Source organism: Arachis ipaensis, chromosome B03 (assembly GCF_000816755.2).
Source record: "Arachis ipaensis cultivar K30076 chromosome B03, Araip1.1, whole genome shotgun sequence".
In the NCBI taxonomy this organism is placed as follows: Eukaryota; Viridiplantae; Streptophyta; class Magnoliopsida; order Fabales; family Fabaceae; genus Arachis; species Arachis ipaensis.
In genome coordinates this window covers 87,060,674-87,069,832 of record NC_029787.2, presented here as the reverse complement: position 1 = coordinate 87,069,832, position 9,159 = coordinate 87,060,674, and positions in this window count along the sequence as shown.

The following is a 9,159-nucleotide window of genomic DNA, read 5'->3' as shown; positions in this document are numbered from 1 at the left end:
GGCCTTGGTCCCATAAATGGTTATGGAAAAACAAAAAGCAACGCTTTTTTCCACACCAAACTTAAAAGGTTTGCTCGTCCTAGAGCAAAACAAGAAAGAAAGGAGTAGAAGGAGAAGTGGAGGAGATGGAGGTGGGTTTGGGAGGGGAATAGTTTGAATTTGAATGGTGAGGTAGGTGGGGATCCTGTGGGGTTCACAAATCCTGAGGGGTCAAGGACTTCTCATCCCTGCTCCATTTAGGCGTGCAAAACGCCCTTATAGTACAATTCTGGCATTAAACGCCAGGCTGCAGCCTGTTTCTGGTGTTTAACGCCAACTTTTCTTCCCTTTCTGGCGTTTAACGCCAACTTGGTGCTCTATTTTGGCGTTAAATGCCAGCTTGTTGCTTCTTTCTGGTGTTAAACGCCAGCAAGTCTGTCTTCCAGGGTGTGCTATTTTTGATGCTGTTTTTTATTCTACTTTAATTCTACAGCTGTTTTTATGACTCCACATGATCATCAACCTAAAGAAAACATAAAATAACAATGGAAAATGAAATGAAAAAGTAATTAACATAGATAAATAAGATTGGGTTGCCTCCCAATAAGCGCTTCTTTACTGTCAATAGCTTGACATTACTGAGCTTTATAGTTTGTAATGTCTGCAAACCACAGAGCTTCCTGAATAGCAAATAATTGCTCATCTGGAAAGGTTTCAGAGATCTCAGTAGGAGGGAAGGACGCTCATGCTACTGGTTCTATCCGGGACAGGTGATCAGCTACTTGATTCTCTGTCCCTTTTCTGTCTATTATTTCTATATCAAACTCTTGCAGAAGCAACACCCATCTTATGAGTTTGGGTTTTGAATCCTGCTTTTTGAGGAGATATTTTAGAGCAGCATGGTCAGTGTACACAATCACTTTTGATCCTACTAAGTAAGATCTAAACTTGTCAATGGCATAAACCACTGCAAGCAATTCCTTTTCTGTGGTTGTGTAATTCTTCTGTGCATCATTTAAAACACGGCTGGCATAGTAAATGACGTGTAGAAGCTTGTTATGCCTCTATCCCAATACTGCACCAATGGCATGGTCACTAGCATCACACATTAGTTCGAATGGTAATGTCTAGTCTGGTGCAGAAATAACTGGTGTTGTGACCAGCTTAGCTTTTAGAGTTTCGAACGCTTGCAGACACTTTGTGTCAAATACAAATGGCGTGTCAGCAGCTAGCAGATTGCTCAGAGGTTTTGCAATTTTTGAAAAATCCTTTATAAACCTCCTATAGAATTCTGCATGCCCCAGAAAGCTTCTGATTGCCTTAACATTGGCAGGTGGTGGTAATTTTTCAATTATCTCTACTTTAGCTTGATCCACCTCTATTCCCTGGTTTAAAATTTTATGCCCAAGGACAATTCCTTCAGTCACCATAAAGTGACATTTTTTCGAGTTTAAAACTAGGTTGGTCTCTTGGCACCTTTTCAGAACAAGTGCTTAATGGTCAAGGCAGGAGCTAAATGAGTCTCCAAATACTGAGAAGTCATCCATGAAGACTTCTAGAAATTTTTCTACCATATCAGAGAAGATAGAGAGCATGCACCTCTGAAAGGTTGCAGGTGCATTGCACAGACCAAAAGGCATCCTTCTGTAGGCAAATACTCCAGAAGGGCATGTGAATACTATTTTCTCTTGGTCCTGGGGATTTACTGCAATTTGGTTGTAACCTAAATAGCCATCCAAAAAGCAGTAATATTCATGACCTGCTAGTCTCTCTAGCATCTGGTCTATGAATGGTAAAGGAAAGTGATCCTTCCTGGTGGTTGTATTGAGCCTTCTATAGTCAATACACATACGCCACCCTGTAACTGTTCTTGTAGGAACCAATTCATTCTTTTCATTATGAACCACTGTCATGCCTCCCTTCTTGGGGACAACATGGACAGGGCTCACCCAGGGGCTATCAGAAATAGGATAAATAATCCCAGCCTCCAGTAACTTAGTGACCTCTTTCTGCACCACCTCCTTCATGGCTGGATTTAGCCGCCTCTGTGGTTGAACCACTGGCTTAGAATCATCCTCCAATAGGATCTTGTGCATGCATCTTGCTGGGCTAATGCTTTTAAGATCACTTATGGATCACCCAAGAGCTGTCTCGTGTGTCCTTAGCACCTGAATTAGTGCTTTCTCTTCCTGTGGATTTAAAGCAGAGCTTATGATCACCGGAAAAGTGTCACCTTCTCCCAGAAATGCATATTTCAGGGATGGTGGTAGTGTTTGAGCTCGGGTTTAGGAGGCTTCTCCTTTTCCTGAGGAATTTTCAGAGGTTCTTTTATTTCTTCTGGTTCCTCCAAATCATGCTGAACATCTTTAAAAACGTCCTCTAGTTCTGATTTGAGACTCTCAGTCATATTAACCTCTTCCACCAGAGAGTCAATAATATCAACGCTCATGCAGTCGTTTGGGGTGTCTGGATGCTGCATAGCTTTGACAACATTCAACTTAAACTCATCCTCATTGACTCTCAGGGTTAATTCCCCTTTTTGGACGTCAATGAGGGTTCGTCTAGTTGCTAGGAAAGGTCTTCCTAGAATGAGAGTTGCACTCTTGTGCTCCTCCATTTCCAGCACTACAAAGTTAGTGGGAAAGGTAAATGGCCCAACCTTGACAATCATGTCCTCAATTACGCCTGATGGGTATTTAATGGAGCCATCAGCAAGTTGGAGGCATATTCGGGTTGGTTTGACTTCTTCAGTCAAGCCAAGCTTTCTGATAGTGGATGCAGGTATTAGGTTGATACTTGCTAATTGTCTAAATGCCTTATCTGTTCCTATTTGTAAATCTCCTGTCTGATATAACTGTGTTTGCTATATTATACTCCTGCTGGTGGTTGGGAGGTCTGAAGGAATTGGAAAGGGAAGTATTAGTTAGACTGAAGGATCTTTAATCAGTTGTCACTTACGGTTTAGTTTGTTTATAAGCTTTGATATTATCTGGAGGAAGTTCTAGGATTACCTTCGGCTTTCCTCTATTATTATGTATTATATATGTGGAAGCTGTTACCGTGCTGGGAACCTCTGGTTCTCACCCATGCAGATTTTGTAGTTTTCAGATGCAGGACGCGAGGCTTCTCGTTAAGGCATGCTGGAGACTTCCGGATTAGCGAAGATATTTGTTCTCGGGGCTCTGTTTTGGTTTATATGTTTTGCATAGATACTTTTATCTCCATTAAATAATACAAACTGTGATGACTCCTTCTAGAGGGGATTTTGGAGATTAGATTTCTGTATTTGTGTCCCTTTGGGTTTCCTTTGGGGTTTTCCTTATCTTGTTATATGTATATATTGCTATGCTCGGACCGGTTATCTTCGCAACCAGATTTTGAGTCTCGATATTCCCGTTTTTGACACTCTTTGTATATATATGATCTCGCGTTAGCTTATCCCTATTCGTTACGTTATCGATCGGAGTGTTGCGCTTTCGAGTTACGGTTTTCGTTTACCCCTTTTTCTACAAAGGCTCCTAGTTATAATCAATTATTCATACTACTATATGTACTAAATTTTTGTTTTAGAGGTCGTAATACCTTGCCATCTCTGAATTATGACTTAAGCATAAGACTCTGTATGGTAGGGTGTTACATTATGGTATCAGAGCAGTTCGTTCCTGTAGAGCCTGAGGGACGGACTGACTATGCTTCTGTGCATTCTCTGTATGTGTGTTATGTGCTGTTAGTATATCTACTTGATATAATTGGCATAAACGTTCATGAGCATACATTTGGGACTTTGAAGCATTAGACTTCCGATATTGAGACTGATCAACTTAATATCGATTGTTTGGTGTGTATAGGAACCAGATGGCGCCTCGTGGATGCGGTAGAGGTCGTAGTAGCAATCATACGAATGCTCGTGCGTCGGAGAATAACCCTAATGACCCGGTGAACTTTATGACTGCGCTGGAGAACATGGCTGCTGCTATGCAAGCCATTGCTGAGGCTCTTGGTCAACAGATGAACAACCATGGTAATGACGGAGGTGGAGTTCAGGGCCCGATGACACTGGCGAACTTTTTGAAGGTTAATCCCCCGAAGTTCAAGGGAACTACTAGCCCGGCTGAAGCCGATACATGGTTTCAGGCTATGGAACGAGCACTGCAAGCGCAGGTGGTACCTGAAGGGCAGCGTGTGGAGTTCGCTACCTATTTGCTCACTGGTGAAGCGTCGCATTGGTAGCAGGGTATCCGACGCCTCCTGCAGTAGGGTGATGATTATATCACCTAGGATATCTTCCAAGAGGAGTTCTATAAGAAGTACTTTCTGACTTCCGCTAGGACGCCCAAAGAGCTTGAATTGTTGCAGCTGAAGCAGGGTACTATGTCCGTATCTGAGTATACTGACAAGTTTGAGGAGCTGTTCAGATTCTCTCGTATGTGTCAAGGGACTCCGATGGAATATGAAGAATGGAAGTGTGTTAAGTGCGAAGGAGGACTCCGGAGCGATATTTTCGGTTCGGTGGGGCCAATGGAGATTAGGACTTTCTCCGAATTGGTAAACAAGTGTAGGGTTGCTGAAGAGTGTGTGAAGAGGGCAACCGCTGAGAAAGGGAGTCACAAAGGATCATTTCCACAGACCCGAGGGAAGAGCTTTGCACCTAGAGGTCCACCTTTCAAAATGGGAGGTTCTTTTAGGAGGCCCAACAACAACTACTCCCAAGGGAAAAGGTTTGGGAAGCAGCCTCAGAATGATCAAGCTTGTACTAGGTGTGGAAGTCACCATCAGGGAGCACCGTGCAAGGCCGGATGGGGTTTGTGCTACAATTGTGGAAAGGCGGGGAATAGAGCCGCAAATTGTCCGGAGAAGCAGAAACAAGGTGCTGGGAAAGCACAACAGACTGGTCGGGTGTTCACCACCTCAACTGTGGGTGTAGAGGGATCCGAGACACTCATTTGAGGTAACTGTGAAATGGCTGGTCAAACTTTAAATGCTTTATTTGATTCAGGAGCATCGCATTCATTCATTGCATTTGAGAAAGCCCATGAGTTAGGGTTGAAGATCGTAACCTTAGGTTATGACCTAAAAGTGTATAATGCTACCCATGAGGCCATGGTAACTAGGCTAGGATGCCCGAAAGTTTTGTTTAGGTTCAAGCAGCGTGATTTTGTCCATAATTTAATCTACTTACCGATGATCGGTCTTGATCTTATCTTGGGATTGGACTGGTTATCTGAGAACCATGTCTTGCTTGATTGTTCTACAAAGTCGGTGTACTTTATGCCGGAGGATACAGAAGGGCCGATCGTGGTGAATAATTATTACTTGAATTCGATGATGGTGAACTGTTCCGAAATCGAATGTCAGGGTATCCTGTTGTTAACCGCGGGTGTTTCGGGTGATGACCAAAGGTTGGATCAGATTCCGGTAGTGTGTGAGTTTCCGAAAGTGTTTCCCGATGATATTGAGGAATTTCCACCTAACCGAGAGGTCGAGTTTGCTATTGAATTGGTGCCTGGGGCGGGACCAATCTCAAGTGCTCCTTATAGAATGTCACCATTAGAGATAGCCGAGCTAAAGTCTCAGTTAGAGGAATTGTTGGGTAAGAACTTTATCCGACCAAGTGTTTCCCCGTGGGGTGCTCCAGTGTTACTGGTAAAGAAGAAAGATGGAAGTATGCGACTCTGTGTGGATTACAGGCAACTGAACAAGGTCACCATAAAGAATAAATACCCATTGCCGAGAATTGATGATCTCATGGATCAGTTACAAGGAGCTGGGATTTTCTCCAAGATCGATTTGCGATCCGGTTATCACCAGATAAGGGTGAGGGGTGAGGATATCCCTAAGACCGCTTTCAGGACTCGTTATGGTCATTACGAGTACACTGTATTGTCCTTTGGGTTGACGAACGCTCCTGCAGTATTCATGGATTACATGAATATAGTGTTCCGTCTGTTTCTGGATAAATTCGATGTTGTCTTCATTGACGATATACTAATTTACTCCAAAACTGAAGAAGAGCATGCGAAACACTTGAGGACCGTGTTGCAAATTCTAAAGGAGAAGAAACTCTATGCGAAACTGTCTAAGTGTGAGTTTTGGAAGGATGAGGTAAAGTTTTTGGGTCACGTGGTAAGTAAGAAGGGAATAGCCGTAGATCCAACTAAGGTGGAAGCTGTGATGGATTGGAAGCAACCAACCACAGTAACTGAGATAAGGAGTTTTCTGGGTTTAGCTAGCTATTACTGAAGGTTCATCAAAGGCTTTTCGCAATTAGCCTTGCCGTTGACAAAGTTAACCCGCAAAGACACTCCGTTTGTTTGGACTCCTGAGTGCAAGGAGAGCTTTCAGACATTGAAGAAAAAGTTGACCACTGCACCTGTGTTAGTGTTACCTGAGCCGAACGAACCATTTGAGGTGTACTGTGATGCCTCACTAAAGGGTCTAGGGTGCGTGCTGATGCAGCATCATAATGTGGTGGCTTATGCCTCACGACAGTTGAGACCTCACGAAGTTAGTTACCCTACGCACGATTTGGAACTTGCTACGGTTGTGTTTGCCTCGAAGGTGTGGAGGCATTATCTCTATGGGGTTAAGTTCCAAGTCTTCTCTGACCACAAGAGCTTGAAATATATCTTTGACCAGAAAGAGCTTAATATGAGGCAAAGGAGGTGGATGGAATTATTGAAGGACTACGACTTTGAGTTGAATTACCATCCGGGAAAGGCGAATGTAGTGGCGGATGCGTTAAGTCGGAAGTCGTTATATGCGGCTTGGATGATGCTTCAAGAAGAGAAGTTGCTCAAGGGATTTGATAGTCTAAAAATTGGTGTTCGAGAAGTATCTGGAACCTTGTGTTTGAGCTGATTAGAAATCTTTAGTGACTTTAAGTCCGAACTCCTAAAGGCTCATGGAAATGATGAAGCGTTATGGAAGGTGTTACCAGCTATCGAGCAAGGAAAACAGTGGAGAGTGTCGGAAGAAAAAGATGGGTTATGGAGATTCAAGGGTAGGATCATTGTGCCGGATGTTGGCACTTTGAGGCAAAATATCTTAAAGGAGGCACACAAAAGCGGATTCTCCATTCACCCGGGAAGCATTAAGATGTACCATGATTTAAAGGCGATGTTTTGGTGGCCGGGTATGAAGAATGATGTGGCGGTATATGTTTCAAAGTGCTTAACTTGTCAAAAGGTAAAGATTGAACATCAAAGACCTTTCGAAATGTTGCAACCTTTAGAGGCTCCACAATGGAAGTGGGAAAGTATTGCAATGGACTTTGTGTCAGGATTGCCAAGGACTAGGACTGGTTTTGATGCCATCTGGGTGATTGTGGACCGACTAACGAAGTCAGCTCACTTTTTGCCCATTCGGATGACTTACACCCTCGAGGAGCTAGCACGGTTATACATAAAGGATATTGTGAGACTCCATGGTGTACCTGCTACTATAATCTCTGATAGAGATCCTCGTTTCACTTCGAGGTTCTGGGGTGCATTTCAGAAAGCTTTTGGAACCCGATTAAGCTTAAGTACAGCGTACCATCCTCAAACCAATGGTCAATATGAGAGGACGATCCAAACACTAGAGGATATGTTGAGAGCTTGTGTTTTGGACCAACCGGCGAGTTGGGATCGGTATATGCCGTTAGTGTTGAAGCAAGAAGGAATGGCTAGGAGCAAGAGAGAACAAAAAGTTTGAGCAAAAGTTTGCCTCAAACTTTAGCTCAAACTTTCGGAATAAGTGAAAACGCCCCAGGGAACAAAAAGCTTGCGCCAACGTTTGCCTCAAATTTTTTGGCAAACGTTGGCATCACAAATCAATACCCTGGAGGACAAAAGCTTGCGCCAATGTTTGCCTCAAACTTTTTGGCAAACGTTGGCGCCATCAGCAACACACCCTAGAGACAAAAAGTTTGCGCCAACGTTTGCCTCAAACTTTTTGGCAAACGTTGGCGCCATGAGTGTGCATAAGGGGGCCAACGTTTAAGCAAAAGTTTGACCCCAAACTTTAGCTCAAACGTTGGTAGCAGCAAGAATGGGACAGCTGGTGTAAAAAGTTTGAGTAAAAGTTTGCCTCAAACTTTTACTCAAACTTTTACTCAAGCTTTTATAATTCCGAACCCGATTCACTTCGGTTCTCTCTCCAACTCCAAGAGCAATCAACCAAGGCCTCTATCAACCCAATTCCATCAAGAGCAAAGGCCCAATTCAAGGCTTGAAGACCATTTGAAGAAAGTGTATAAATAGCTTAAGATTTAAGTTTTTGAGAGAGCTTTTCTTTTCGGTTTTGATTTGGTAGTTTTGTAGAGAGCTCACCTTTACATTTTGGCATTGTTGTTTTAATTCAAGAGAATTTGGGAAGGAGAATTGATCTCTCTTCTTCCTTGTCCTTGCTTGAATACTCTTTACTTTTCTTGCTTCGGATCTTGGGTGGAGAATTGAAGAAATTCTGTTTCAATCTCACCTTGGGATCTTGTTTAATTTTCCGCATCATTGAATTTCAGTTTCTGTTAATTGCTTCTACTTCTACTTTCTCTGCAATTTACATTTCTTCATTTCCTTTGCAATTGTTCTTGCTGGATCTAGGAAGGCATTGAGATCTAGACTTAGTTATCTAGTCTCTTGAGTCCTGAGATCTGGATTTCCCATTTTCGATTCTCTGTTTAATGCTTTTCAAGCCCATTTACAATTCCGTTTTATATCCGATTCAATTCAAGTTATCTTCTACTCTTCTGTTTGTTGAATTTTACTTTTCCTTGTTTAATTCCTGCAAATCCAATTCCCAATCCCCTTTACAATTCAAGCCATTTACATTTCTTGCACTTTAAGATTCTGCAGTTTACATTTCTTGCATTCTAAGTTTCTGCCATTTAATTTCTTGTTCTTTAAGATTCAGCACTCTAATTCCTGTTCTCTTTAATTTCATGCAAATTTCCCATTCCCTTTACTTTATGTGCAATTTAAATTTTGTTAATCACAAATCTCTCAACCAAATTATGATTCACTTGACTAAATCTACCACTAAACTAAAATTGCTCAATCCTTCAATCCCTGTGGGATCGACCTCACTCACGTGAGTTATTATTACTTGATGCGACCCGGTGCACTTGCCGGTGAGTTTTGTGTCGGATCGTTTTCCGCACATCAAGTAGAAAAGAGGTTTCATTAGTCAAAATGGCTTGGAGTC